The sequence below is a fragment of the Coregonus clupeaformis genome, chromosome 31 (assembly GCF_020615455.1).
Source record: "Coregonus clupeaformis isolate EN_2021a chromosome 31, ASM2061545v1, whole genome shotgun sequence".
Classification (NCBI taxonomy): domain Eukaryota; kingdom Metazoa; phylum Chordata; class Actinopteri; order Salmoniformes; family Salmonidae; genus Coregonus; species Coregonus clupeaformis.
In genome coordinates, this window is record NC_059222.1 from 32,517,816 (window position 1) to 32,532,332 (window position 14,517).

Genomic DNA, 14,517 nt, shown 5'->3' on the forward strand with positions numbered 1-14,517 from the left:
TATGAAAAGCATTCCAGGGGAAGCTGGTTGAGAGAATGCCAAGCGTGTGCAAAGCTGTCATCAAGGCAAAGGGTGGCTATTTGAAGAATCTCAAATATAAAATATATTTTGATTTGTTTAACACTTATTTGGATACTATATGATTCCATATGTGTTATTTCATAGTTTTGATGTCTTCAATATTATTCTACAATGTATAACATTGAAAAAAAAAAAAAACGACAACTCATCCAGAATGCCGCAGCCCGTGTGATGTTCAACCTTCTCAAGTTCTCTCACGTCACCCCGCTCCTCCGCACACTCCACTGGCTTCCAGTTGAAGCTCGCATTTGCTACAAGACCATGGTGCTTGCCTACGGAGCTGTGAGGGGAACGGCACCTCCGTACCTTCAGGCTCTGATCAGTCCCTACACCCAAACGAGGGCATTGCGTTCATCCACCTCTGGCCTGCTGGCCCCCCTACCTCTGCGGAAGCACAGTTCCCGCTCAGCCCAGTCAAAACTGTTCGCTGCTCTGGCACCCCAATGGTGGAACAAGCTCCCTCACGTCGCCAGGACAGCGGAGTCACTCACCACCTTCCGGAGACACTTGAAACCCCATCTCTTTAAGGAATACCTGGGATAGGATAAAGTAATCCTTCTACCCCCCTTACCCCCCCCCCCAAAAAAAAATAAATAAAATAAACATATTGTAAACTGGTTATCCCACTGGCTATAAGGTGAATGCACCAATTTGTAAGTCGCTCTGGATAAGAGCGTCTGCTAAATGACGTAAATGTAAAATGTAAATGTGTGTCCAAACATTTGACTGGTACTTTATATAAGGGGTATACCGGCAAGAAAGTTTTACAAATTTGACCCTTTGAAATGGGATCATGTAAACATGGGCAGATTTTTCTTTCTGGGAATTCTGTGTGTAATAGGTTTTAGACATACAGTGGGGGAAAAAAGTATTTAGTCAGCCACCAATTGTGCAAGTTCTCCCACTTAAAAAGATGAGAGAGGCCTGTAATTTTCATCATAGGTACACGTCAACTATGACAGACAAATTGAGGAAACAAAATCCAGAAAATCACATTGTAGGATTTTTAATGAATTTATTTGCAAATTATGGTGGAAAATAAGTATTTGGTCACCTACAAACAAGCAAGATTTCTGGCTCTCACAGACCTGTAACTTCTTCTTTCAGAGGCTCCTCTGTCCTCCACTCGTTACCTGTATTAATGGCACCTGTTTGAACTTGTTATCAGTATAAAATACACCTGTCCACAACCTCAAACAGTCACACTCCAAACTTCACAATGGCCAAGACCAAAGAGCTGTCAAAGGACACCAAAAACAAAATTGTAGACTTGCACTTGGCTGGGAAGACTGAATCTGCAATAGGTAAGCAGCTTGGTTTGAAGAAATCAACTGTGGGAGCAATTATTAGGAAATGGAAGACATACAAGACCACTGATAATCTCCCTCGATCTGGGGCTCCACGCAAGATCTCACCCCGTGGGGTCAAAATGATCACAAGAACGGTGAGCAAAAATCCCAGAACCACACGGGGGGACCTAGTGAATGACCTGCAGAGAGCTGGGACCAAAGTAACAAAGCCAACCATCAGTAACACACTACGCCGCCAGGGACTCAAATCCTGCAGTGCGAGACGTGTCCCCCTGCTTAAGCCAGTACATGTCCAGGCCCGTCTGAAGTGCATTTGGATGATCCAGAAGAGGATTGGGAGAATGTCATATGGTCAGATGAAACCAAAATATAACTTTTTGGTTAAAACTCAACTCGTCATGTTTGGAGGACAAAGAATGCTGAGTTGCATCCAAAGAACACCATACCTACTGTGAAGCATGGGGTTGGAAACATCATGCTTTGGGGCTGTTTTTCTGCAAAGGGACCAGGACGACTGATCCGTGTAAAGGAAAGAATGAATGGGGCCATGTATCGTGAGATTTTGAGTGAAACCCTCCTTCCATCAGCAAGGGCATTGAAGATGAAACGTGGCTGGGTCTTTCAGCATGACAATGATCCCAAACACACCGCCCGGGCAACGAAGGAGTGGCTTCGTAAGAAGCATTTCAAGGTCCTGGAGTGGCCTAGCCAGTCTCCAGATCTCAACCCCATAGAAAATCTTTGGAGGGAGTTGAAAGTCTGTGTTGCCCAGCGACAGCCCCAAAACATCACTGCTCTAGAGGAGATCTGCATGGAGGAATGGGCCAAAATACCAGCAACAGTGTGTGAAAACCTTGTGAAGACTTACAGAAAACGTTTGACCTGTGTCATTGCCAACAAAGGGTATATAACAAAGTATTGAGAAACTTTTGTTATTGATCAAATACTTATTTTCCACCATCATATGCAAATAAATTCATAAAAAATCCTACAATGTGATTTTCTGGAAAAAATTTTCTCATTTTGTCTGTCATAGTTGACGTGTACCTATGATGAAAATTACAGGCCTCTCTCATCTTTTTAAGTGGGAGAACTTGCACAATTGGTGGCTGACTAAATACTTTTTTTCCCCACTGTAGCTTACTAGCCAGTCTCTCACCAATTGCCATGAAATCCTCTAGCCCTTCACTACATTAATGAAATCCTTTGAGAGACATTACACCGTGAAATATTATAAAATTATAAAATACAAATGATTATTTCACTAATTTCAATTAAAAATCCTTGTTTATACTCTAGGTCCACCATCTTCTAGAAACTGAACGTATTACAATCAGGGAACGATAGAGCATCGACATGACATGGAGCTGTGTTATCACAGCTATGAGGCAGACTCTAGTCTGTACTACCAGTATTGTATTGTCTGATCTGGAGAGACTCAGTGGGGGAATAGTGTTTCAAACAAAGAGTTCTTTCCCTATCCCTCTCTCTCATTACCTTACACTTTCGCTCTTCCTCTCTCTCTCTGCTCTCTACTGACGCACTAGAACCTCCCACGTCATTCTCTACATCCAGATCCAGCTCTTTTCCTCCCCCTCTAATAAAGACTTCTAAACTACTCAGCAGGCATCCTAGACTGATTAAACAAATAACTCAGCTCCCTGTATGTTTGCTGCATGTGTGTGTGTGTGTGTGTGTGTGTGTGTGTGTGTGTGTGTGTGTGTGTGTGTGTGTATGTGTGTGTGTGTGTGTGTGTGTGTGTGTGTGGAGAGCTGATGAACTGTGTCGACAAGATCTTTTAGCACCTATTAGTACTACTCTCTCATTTCCTTTCTTTTGATTGAGCTTGTCTATAATGCCATTAAAAAGCTAGAAGGGTACACATGGCTCTGTGCGCCACTCACACACACACAGCAATTATCCAGTCACCCAATGACGCAATCATAGGTCAGTAGATCAGAATAGAGGAACCCAGTGTAAGTGTAATCTGATTCAAAGTTTTACAATTATAATTGATATCTCCTTAGACAGCCAACGACACCAGAAGTTTGGTCACAATGTTGAAGCTAATCAAGTGGCAGTGCCTGTGTATGAGAATGACGACGAGTCAACTTGATGGGGAGAAGAATGGAGAGTAAGTGTGAAATACAATGTCTAATTTCTCTAATATGGCACCATTTCACAAAATAATTATCACAGCCAAATTGCGACTTCTTCTGAGCCCTTCCATAATTCCTATGACTTTATTTGTGCGTTAATAGCCTGTGATATGAACATGGCATTTATAGAGAGCAATTTGCAGTTTCATGACAAGCTTTAGGCCATTTAACACATTTAATAGCCTGGATGGGAACTGGAAGGTATAATGATTATATTGTACTGTTATACGTCCTCCCCATCCCCCCTGCACGCACGCACACACACACACACACACACACACACACACACACACACACACACACACACACACACACACACACACACACACACACACACACACACACACACACACACACACACACACACACACTCTTTTCTTCTCAAGGCTCTTTACTTCAAGTGGTTCGATATGTAGTTCTACAGCCATTGAAGATGGTCACCTGAGCTTGAGACGTTATCACGTTGCCATGGCTCCCACTAGTCCAAAAAGAGAAAACTGTCAAACCTGTAAAACCATAGACACACACACACATAAGCACAGCCCCCTTCATTATTGATGGAGGTCAAGAGGATTTTGAAACTTAGGTGTTAGCCAGACTAGTGATTAACTGCAATGGAAAAGTAATTGTTTGTCTGCTTTACTACAGACTGCTCGGCGAAACTCGCTGAGAACTGGATTGTGGCTTTCAAGTACAAAATACTTTGCTTCACCAGCTGAGAGAAGCAGGCCCAATATATTTTCTTCGAAGTGCAGGTATAGTTTGAAATGACCCTGCTGGTCGTGCCTCAGATGCTCATTCATTTTTAGCCTAAAACAATCAAGTTATTCACTAAACATTCTTCTCTCCAGATACAAAAGGTGACATCTCCTTAAGACTTCTGTCAATGGTCCTCCCAACACCAGTCTACAAGATTGGCAGGAAGACATTCCGACCCAGCTTCGAAGAGACCAGAAAGTCCTTCATTGACATGCAGCCTGTACGTTTAAATAGTGGATAGGCGTTGGGATATTGATGGGAAAATTAGATGATAGCATTTGTAAACATTGAATGAAAGGAACTGCACATTCCAACATATATTGCTGTGTAAATTAACCTTAGCCCCAAATGAATGGTAGATGTAGGCATCAAACAGGAAATGAGTGTTTAAATTGATTTAAATGGCTATATAGTATTCAAAATAAATTGTGTGTGATGACATTGTCAGTGTGCCTCCATGCTTTGCAAAAGTCCTCATATTCTAAAATCTAATGATTTCTATCTAACAGGTTGGGACCAACATGGTTGAGTACCTGCGCCAGGCGGAGGTGACCAGACCCTACCTATTTGTGTTGGCTCTTGGGGACAATCGTCTCTGCTCACAGGTGTTTACAGTCATTAGTGGACAGGCATTCGAGCAAGTTACACTTTTTGGTGCACTGGATGTGTGCCTCAAGTCCTATTATGTGTTTGATATCAACTTTCCCAGACTGTGTGCCCCAGCATAGGAATTCCTACATTCCACGGTGTATCAGCTGCCAGGAACAGAATCTCCCGCAGTAAGGCTGTTGCGAGAATTTTTTTTTCTTCCACTGAACAATAGTGGATAAGTATCTGCTCTTGTGTGAGAAGTGACAGGATAATTGTTTGTGTTCCTGTGAGTTAATAGATAAATGGCTGGATGAGCAATGAGTGTCTCATATTCCAATGCTAATATGCTCTTAAGACACTATTTATAGCTCTGTTAAATTTGATTTTAATGAATTTGTGCCTGCTTTTTACCTACTAAATGGTATGTGCTTCTTTGCCTTTAGTTCAACTTCTGTTGCACATAAATCTTTATATATTTGTATGATTAATATATAATGACATTTTTTCTATAACAACAATTTATTTTAAATACAAATGTTACATTTTGAGGATTGTGAAAAGTGCTTTATGAATTAAATACAGTTATTACTTAAGTAATGACAGTCATTAGTCCATGTCCTTAGTAGAGTGACCTTCAAAGGTAATATTTGACACTTGTTCTCCATGTAGCCAGACCCGTCGCCAGACCTCAGTCTCAAGGGGGGCATATGAAATGCATGGGAGGGCAGGGCACAATTATTATTAGCCTACAGTACGTATATTTAATAATAAATTCCCTCAAGTGGGGGGGGGCACAAACATTTTTTGGGGCGGGCCCGGCCCCCTATGGCCCGCCCATAGCGACGGGTGTGCATGTAGCAATGTTTTGACTCTACCCAAATGTAGACCATTATTTTATGGCAAAACAGCATGATGTGTGTGCTGTCACCTAAGATAGCTGAAGCAGTATGTGTCAGTGAATTTGAACATCTATTGATTAGCTCTGACACTGTCTGATCGACAGATTTGTGTTAATACCATTTAAGACAGACAGTGTCACACGCACTCATGCTTTGTTTTTCTCAAATTGTGATCTGAGTGTGCACAGCAATTTCAGCTGAGGCTTTGGTCATGTTTGGACTGTTTGGTTCATGAAATAATATCAATCAATTTTAATAATCAATCCTATCTTCTGAAATCTTATCTTATGAAATAACACATAATTAAACAGTAGGGCTTTGTTTCAGTGTGATATTTTAAAAATATATAAAACATTTACATTATTGTGGACAATTCTCTTACGTGCTGTGATGTATGTTCTGAAATGCAGGCAATACAAATTAATTATTTTAAATTCAACATTGTCTCTTGTTTGTGTGTGTGTGTGTCTGTGTGTGTGTGTTTGTAGGAAAGGGAGAGAGTGGGATGGTAGAGAGGGCAAAAATATGCAAACATAATTGAAATTAGGATGACACTGAAAATAACCCAAGGATTACATAAAAAATGACCCAGCTGCTGGCCAACTCATATCAATCATCTTTAATGAATGATAAAGCAGCATGGCAATAATCCTCAAATCCTGGATAGCTGAGACTTAATGAGGCAGTCCACCTCTACCTACAGCAGTGTGGAGTAGAGGTCAGCACAGTGGTCTTCTGAAGCTCCAACAACCACACTAACACACCAATAAGATTTATTAGACCTAATTGGTTCTGCATGAGGGCACAAGAATAGCAATTTTATCAGAAACGGCTAAAGAAATGAGCAGTTTTGTGTTAATGAGCATAGGACTGTAGTCTGGACGGAGCTCGGAGGTCCTTCGAGATTGGTTGATTGGTTGGGTGTTGGGAATAGGAGAAGGATAACAACATAATTCACTGTTTTTAGGAAGGTTAGAAAGTGGTGAGAAGTCTGGAGACTGGACGAAAATAACTTAACACAAGTTAAAGTTAATACAAGTTTTGGCTGACAATGAATTGCCATTCCGTACTGCATTTTCATGAGTTGTAGTAAAACTCTGTAGAACCTGTTTCTCTATGATGGAAGTTAAACCCACGTGCAGACATTAGGCAGATCAGATCTCAACTCTCCTGCTGGGCGGTGTGAGTGTCAGCAACTGTATGGACGGCCTCCAGCCAGGCCTCTCTGAACCCCTGTAGAGCTTATAAGGCCTCACACAACCCACACACAACCCTCACACTAAACAAACAAGAACCAGGACTTGGCTAGAGGGAGGGATCACCCACGCCCTGTCAAAGCTGTTTGGTGTAAAAACATCCGGCCTGGCTGCTCAGATGTAGAGGCTCTCTCCTTTCGAGGCTCTGATTGTAGGTCTAGCTAGCTATCTACATATATTGTGTTAACAGTGTGTTGTGGCTGGGTCTGACATCAAGAAATAGTACTGCGACAGTATCTCTGTACTGTCTGCCTGCCGACACGGGGATAAGAACAGGGATGGGGCCGATAGAAGAGAGGAATCCAGACGGCGTCCTTGGAAAGTTTATTCCTACAAACTCGCTGGCACTCAGGTGTGTGGACAAAATAGGAGACAGATATAGAGATAGACAGACACACATGCACACACACCTGCAATCGTACACAAGCACACGCACACAAACACACAAACACATACACACCCTTACACAAGAATCCATGTTGTTGTCCATAGTAACGCCATATACAATGCATTCGGAAAGTATTCAGACCCCTTGACAAATCTATAAAACATAAAAAGCAGAAATACTTTATTTACATACAGTACCAGTCAAAAGTATGGACACACCTACTCATTCAAGGTTTTTTCAATATTTTTACTATTTTTTACAATGTAGAATAATAGTGAAGACATCAAAACTATGAAATAACGCATATGGAATCATGTAGTAACCAAAAAAGTGTTAAACAAATCCAAATACATTTCATATTTGAGATTCTTCAAATAGCCAACCTTTGACTTGATGACAGCTTTGCACACTCTTGGCATTCTCTCAACAAGCTTCATGAGGTAGTCACCTGGAATGCATTTCAATTAACAGGTGTGCCTTCTTAAAACTTAATTTGTGGAATTGTTATCCTTCTTAATGCGTTTGAGCAAATCAGTTGTGTTGTGACAAGGTAGGGGTGGTATACAGAATATAGCCCTATTTGGTAAAATACCAAGTCCATGTTATGGCAAGAACAGCTCAAATAAGCAAAGGGAAACGACAGTCCTTCAATACTTTAAGACATGAAGGTCAGTCAATACGGAACATTTCAAGAACTTTGAAAGTTTCTTCCAGTGCAGGCGCAAAAACCATCAAGCTCTATGATGAAACTAGCTCTCATGAGGACCGCCACAGGAATGGAAGACACAGAGTTACCTCTGCTGCAGAGGATGAGTTCATTAGAGTTACCAGCCTCAGAAATTGCAGCCCAAATAAATGCTTCACAGAGTTCAAGTCACAGACACATCTCAACATCAACTGTTCAGAGGGGACTGTGTGAATCAGGCCTTCATGGTCGAATTGCTGCAAAGAAACCACTACTAAAGGACACCAATAAGAAGAAGAGACCTGCTTGGGCCAAGAAACACAAACACATTTTAGATTTTTGGTTCCAACCACTGTGTCTTTGTGAGACGCAGTGTGGGTGAACGGATGATCTCAGCATGTGTAGTTCCCACCATAAAGCATAGAGGAGGAGGTGTTTTGGTGTGTGGGTGCTTTGTCCGTGACACTGTCTGTGATTTATTCAGAATTCAAGGCACACTTAACCAGCATGGCTACCACAGCATTCTGCAGTGATATGCCATCCCATCTGATTTGGGCTTTGTGGGACTGTCATTTGTTTTTCAAAAGGACAATGACCAACACACCTCCAGGCTGTGTAAGGGCCATTTTACCAAGAATGAGAGAGATGGAGTGCTGCATCAGATGACCTGGCCTCCACAATTCCCCGACCTCAACCCAATTGAGATGGTTTGGGATGAGTCGGACGGCAGAGTGAAGGAAAAGCAGCCAACAAGTGCTCAGCATATGTGGGAACTCCTTAAAGACTGTTGGAAAAGCATTCCAGGTGAAGCTGGTTGAGAGAATGCCAAGAGTGTGCAAAGCTGTGGACATGATTTGGAAAGGCACACACCTGTGTATGTAAGGTCCCACAGTTTACAGTGCATGTCAGAGCAAAAACCAAGCCGTGAGGTCGAAGGAATTGTCCGTAGAGCTCCGAGACAGGATTGTGTCGAGGCACAGATCTGGGGAAGGGTACCAACAAATGTCTGCAGCATTGAAGGTCCTCAAGAACACAGTGGCCTCCATCATTCTTAAATGGAAGAAGTTTGGAACCACCAAGACTCTTCCTAGAGCTGGCCGCCTGGCCAAACTGAGCAATCTGGGGAGATGGGCCTTGGTCAGGGAGGTGACCAAGAACCTGATGGTCACGCTAACAGAGCTCCGGAGTTCCTCTGTGGAGATGGGAGAACCTTCCAGCAGGACAACAATCTCTGCAGCACTCCACCAATCAGGCCTTTAATGTAAAGTGGCCAGACGGAAGCCACTCCTCACTAAAAGGCACATGACAGCCCGCTTGGAGTTTGCCAAATGGCACCGAAAGGACTCTCAGACCATGAGAAACAAGATTGTCTGGTCTGATGAAACCAAGATTGAACTCTTTGGCCTGAATGCCAAGCGTCACGTCTGGAGGAAACCTGGCACCATCCCTACAGGGGATGTTTTTCAGTGGCAGGGACTGGGAGACTAGTCAGGATCGAGGGAAATATGAACAGAGCAATGTACAGAGAGATCCTTGATGAAAACTTGCTCCAGAGCGCTCAGGACCTCAGACTGGGGTGAAGGTTCACCTTCCAACAGGACAACAACCCTAAGCACACAGCCAAGACAATGCAGGAGCGGCTTCTGGACAAGTCTCTGAATGTCCTTGAGTGGCCCATCCAGAGCCTGGACTTGAACCAAATCAAACATCTCTGGAGAGACCTGAAAATAGCTGTGCATCGAAGCTCCCCATCCAACCTGACAGAGCTTGAGAGGATCTGCAGAAATGATTGGGAGAAACACCCCAAATACAGGTGTGCCAAGCTTGTAGCGTCATACCCAAGAATACTCTAGGCTGTAATCGCTGCCAAAGGTGCTTCAACAATGTGTTGAGTAAAGAGTATTAATTCTTATTTAAATATGATATTTCAGTGTTTTATTTTTAATATGTATGCAAACATTTCTCAAAACCTGTTTTTGCTTTGTCATTATGGTGTATTGTGTTTAAATTGATGAGGGGGGAAAAAAACGATTTAATCAATTGTAGAATAAGGCTGTACCTTAACAAAATGTGGACAAAATTAAGGGGTCTGAATACTTCCGAATGCACTCTAAATGTATAGGAGACTAGGCAGTACTCAGGGTGAGAGGTAACAAATCTAACAGCTGTAGCTTCCGTAGTAAGCTCTCTTACAGTGCTGACCAAACAGGTTACTATCACAGTGGTCCAGAGAATGCCGAGAATCAGCACTGAATCTTCCATTAATATCTTGCTTTTAAATACATTTACAATTGGGCAATGTTCATAATTTACTGTTGCCAAAACTGTTTAGGCCTACTTCCTTCTGCTAACTTTAGCAAAAGAGTATGAACCATCACTCAGAGCAGCATGCATTGTTTCTGCGATTGTGATAGGTGACACATTTATTTTAGTTCCTCAAACTTTATTTATACAGCTGATCCCATCCGGGTTAAACATATTTTTTTCAGGGCAATCATGTACATTTAGAATTGCCTGCTGAAGCTTACTTTATGTTGAGGGACGGCTGTAAGAAATAAAATAAAAATTACACCCGACTAAGCTAAATTAGATTCAACTTGTGAAAATGCATCCATGAAAATGATTCCATTAAATGCATCGATACGAGAAGGGTGTGTGCTGTAACATCCATGATCTCTTTTTAAAAAAATTATTCAAGCATGTGAAATAGTCTGTTTGCAAGAGTACACATAAAAAATTACCCCCAAACATGGATATTCATTAGGAAAATGTGCGGTCCAGGAAATAGCCCAGACTTTTCCCTCAGACAGAGTAATGGGATTTTCAACACATTGTACAATTGATAAATTAAGACATGTAAGCAGCTTGCGCAAGCATCATCCCCTGAGTTGAGGGAGGCATTTCTACATAAAGGATGGGCACTGTGTTTTTGGGAGGGAAATGCCTTGAAAATACACTGTCCATGAACAACAACTTGGTGTTAACCCAGCAGGCAAAACTGGCTGAAATTACATAATAATTCATGTAAAACTGCTTGTAATGACATAATTTCAACCAGTTTTGCCCTGTGGGAAGGAACAGCCGTAAGTTAAAAGCTGTTAATTAAACACATGAATTCCCTTTGATACAGTCACAGTTTACACACAACAGAGAAATGCTTGCTAAAACCGACATGTCTTTATCATACTTCACATATTCTTAAGAGACGTTTTCAGTTCAGTGTCTCATACAGTGCCTTGCAATAGTATTCATCCCCCTTGGCATTTTTCCTATTTTGTTGCATTACAACCTGTAATTGAAATTGATTTTTATTTGGATTTCATGTAATGGACATACACAAAATAGTCCAAATTGGTGAAGTGAAATGAAAAAAATTACTTGTTTCAAAAAATTATAAAAAATAAATAACTGAAAAGTGGTGTGTGCATATGTATTCACCCGCTTTGCCATGAAGCCCCTAAATAAGATCTGGTGCAACCATTTTACCTTCAGAAGTCACATACAGTGGGGGAAAAAAGTATTTAGTCAGCCACCAATTGTGCAAGTTCTCCCACTTAAAAAGATGAGAGAGGCCTGTAATTTTCATCATAGGTACACATCAACTATGACAGACAAAATGAGAAAAATAATTCCAGAAAATCACATTGTAGGATTTTTAATGAATTTATTTGCAAATTATGGTGGAAAATAAGTATTTGGTCAATAACAAAAGTTTCTCAATACTTTGTTATATACCCTTTGTGTCACGGTTTCGGCCGAGGCTGCTCCTCCTCCTTGTTCGGGCAGGTTTCGGCGGTCGTCGTTCCCGGAGTACTAGCTGCCACCGATCTATGTTTCATGTTCGTTTGGTTTTGTCTTGATGTTGTACACCTGTGTCTAGTTAGTCCTCATTAGTGTCCTATTTAGTTCTCGTTGTGTGTATCAGGTGTTGTGTGTGATTGCTCTTCTGTTTGGTGTTCTGAGCTACGTGTTTCCCTCCGTTGTTTTGGAGAGGTTTTCGCACATGTTAGTGCGCCATTTGTTTTGATGCCTGTGTGCGCCTTTACTTCGCCTCCGGGCTTGTTTGCTCGTGTACTACGTGAATATTTCACGAAAGTCTTTTGGACTTAGTTTCTGCGTCCTGCGCTTGATTCCTGCACCACACCCACCTTCAGCACCCCTTGACAGAATCACACACCATATTGAATGGAATCAGCAGGAGCTACAGTTACGCCTGAGTCGCTGGAGGAGCATGTTCGCGGCCAGGATGACCAGATCAGACAACTGGGGACCGCTCTACAGGACGTCATCAACACCCTGCACCGATGGGAGTCCAGAGGGGTACCCACACCTCCACATACCTTGCCACCCCCATCGGCCGGTCCACCAGTCCCAGGTCCGGAACCCAGTGGGATTCGGCTCTCGCTCCCGAGGGCGTATGACGGCACAGCTGCCGGGTGTCAGGGGTTCCTCCTGCAGGTGGAGCTCTACCTGGCCACTGTACACCCGGTGCCCTCGGGACACGAGAGCGTTTCCGCCCTCATCTCCTGTCTCACGGGCAAGGCGTTGGAATGCCGAGTGGAGGAGGATGGACGCCACCACCATCTCCTACGCCGAGTTCTCCCGTCGCTTCAAGGCCGTGTTCGACCATCCACCGGAGGGCAAAGCGGCGGGGGAGCGTCTATTCCACCTGAGACAGGGGAGGAGGAGCGCACAGGCGTTCGCACTGGAGTTCCGGACTCTAGCGGCAGACGCAGGGTGGAATGAACGGGCCCTCATCGACCATTTTCGATGTAGCCTACGGGAGGACGTTCAACGTGAGTTGGCCTGCAGGGACACCAATTTCACCTTTGACCAGTTGGTCGACATGTCCATCCGTCTGGACACCCTGCTGGCCACCCGTGGACGTCCCGAGTGGGGTCCGTCCATTCCACCCTCCGGCACCTCCGAGCCGAGCCCTATGGAGCTCGGGGGTGCTGGCGCTAGAGAAAGGTAGAGGAGGAGCCCGAGGGGGCCTGTCCCCTGCACCAATTGCGGTCGTGGAGGGCACACTGCGGCCAGGTGCTGGGGAGGGTTCCCCGAGGGAGGAGACAACAGGCCACGCACTGGGGAGCCTTCCCAGGTGAGTAGACGCCCCACTTACCCAGAAACCTGTTTGTTTCCCACAGGTTGCACCTCATTCCCAGCATAAGGCGCTAGTAGATTCAGGCGCAGCTGGGAATTTTGTTGATCGGAAGTTTTGTTTAGATTTAGGGATCCCTCTCCTGCCTGTTGACAAGCCTTTTCCCGTTCATGCTTTAGATAGCCGCCCGTTGGGGTCGGGGTTGATTAGGGAAATCACAGCGCCACTTAGGATGTGTGCGCAGGAGGGTCATGAGGAGACTATACAGCTGTATCTGATCGACTCTCCTGCGTACCCGGTGGTGCTGGGAATTCCCTGGTTAAGTAACCATAACCCTGCTATTTCGTGGCAACAGAGGGCTCTCAATGGGTGGTCTGCTCAGTGTGAGGGGCGATGTCTGGGTGTTTCCGTAGGGGCGACTTCGGTGGAAAGTCCAAACCAAGTGCCCGCACTGCACATTCCGCCTGAATATGGGGATTTGGCTCTCGTGTTTAGTAAAGCTAGGGCGACGCAGTTGCCTCCTCATAGACAGGGGGATTGTGCGATTGATCTCCAGGCAGGAGCAGCGCTCCCACGGAGCCACGTGTATCCTTTGTCTCAAGAGGAGAGAAAAGCTATGGAAACTTACATAGCCGAATCTTTGAGACAGGGATACATACGGCCCTCCACTTCTCCCGCATCCTCAAGCTTCTTTTTTGTGAAGAAAAAAGATGGAGGGTTGCGCCCGTGCATCGATTACCGTGGTCTCAATCAGATTACTGTGAAATACAGTTATCCACTCCCTCTGATTGCGACCATTACGGAGTCATTGCACGGAGCGCGATTTTTCACAAAACTGGATCTCAGGAGTGCGTATAACTTGGTGCGCATTAGGGAGGGCGACGAATGGAAAACAGCGTTTAGTACCACGTCAGGTCATTTCGAGTATCTCGTCATGCCATACGGGTTGATGAATGATCCATCAGTCTTCCAATCCTTCGTGGATGAGATTTTCCGGGATATGCAGGGGCAAGGGGTGGTCGTGTACATTGATGACATTCTAGTGTACTCGTTTACCCGAGCCGAGCATATAGCCCTGGTGCGTCGTGTATTGAGGAGGCTGTTGGAGCATGACCTGTATGTCAAGGCAGAGAAATGTCTGTTTTTCCAGGAGTCGGTCTCCTTTTTGGGTTATCGGTTGTCCGCGTCAGGGGTGAGAATGGAGGTGGATCGTGTGTCAGCCGTGCGTAATTGGCAAACCCCAACCACTGTCAAAGAGGTGCAGCAGTTATTGGGCTTTGCAAATTAC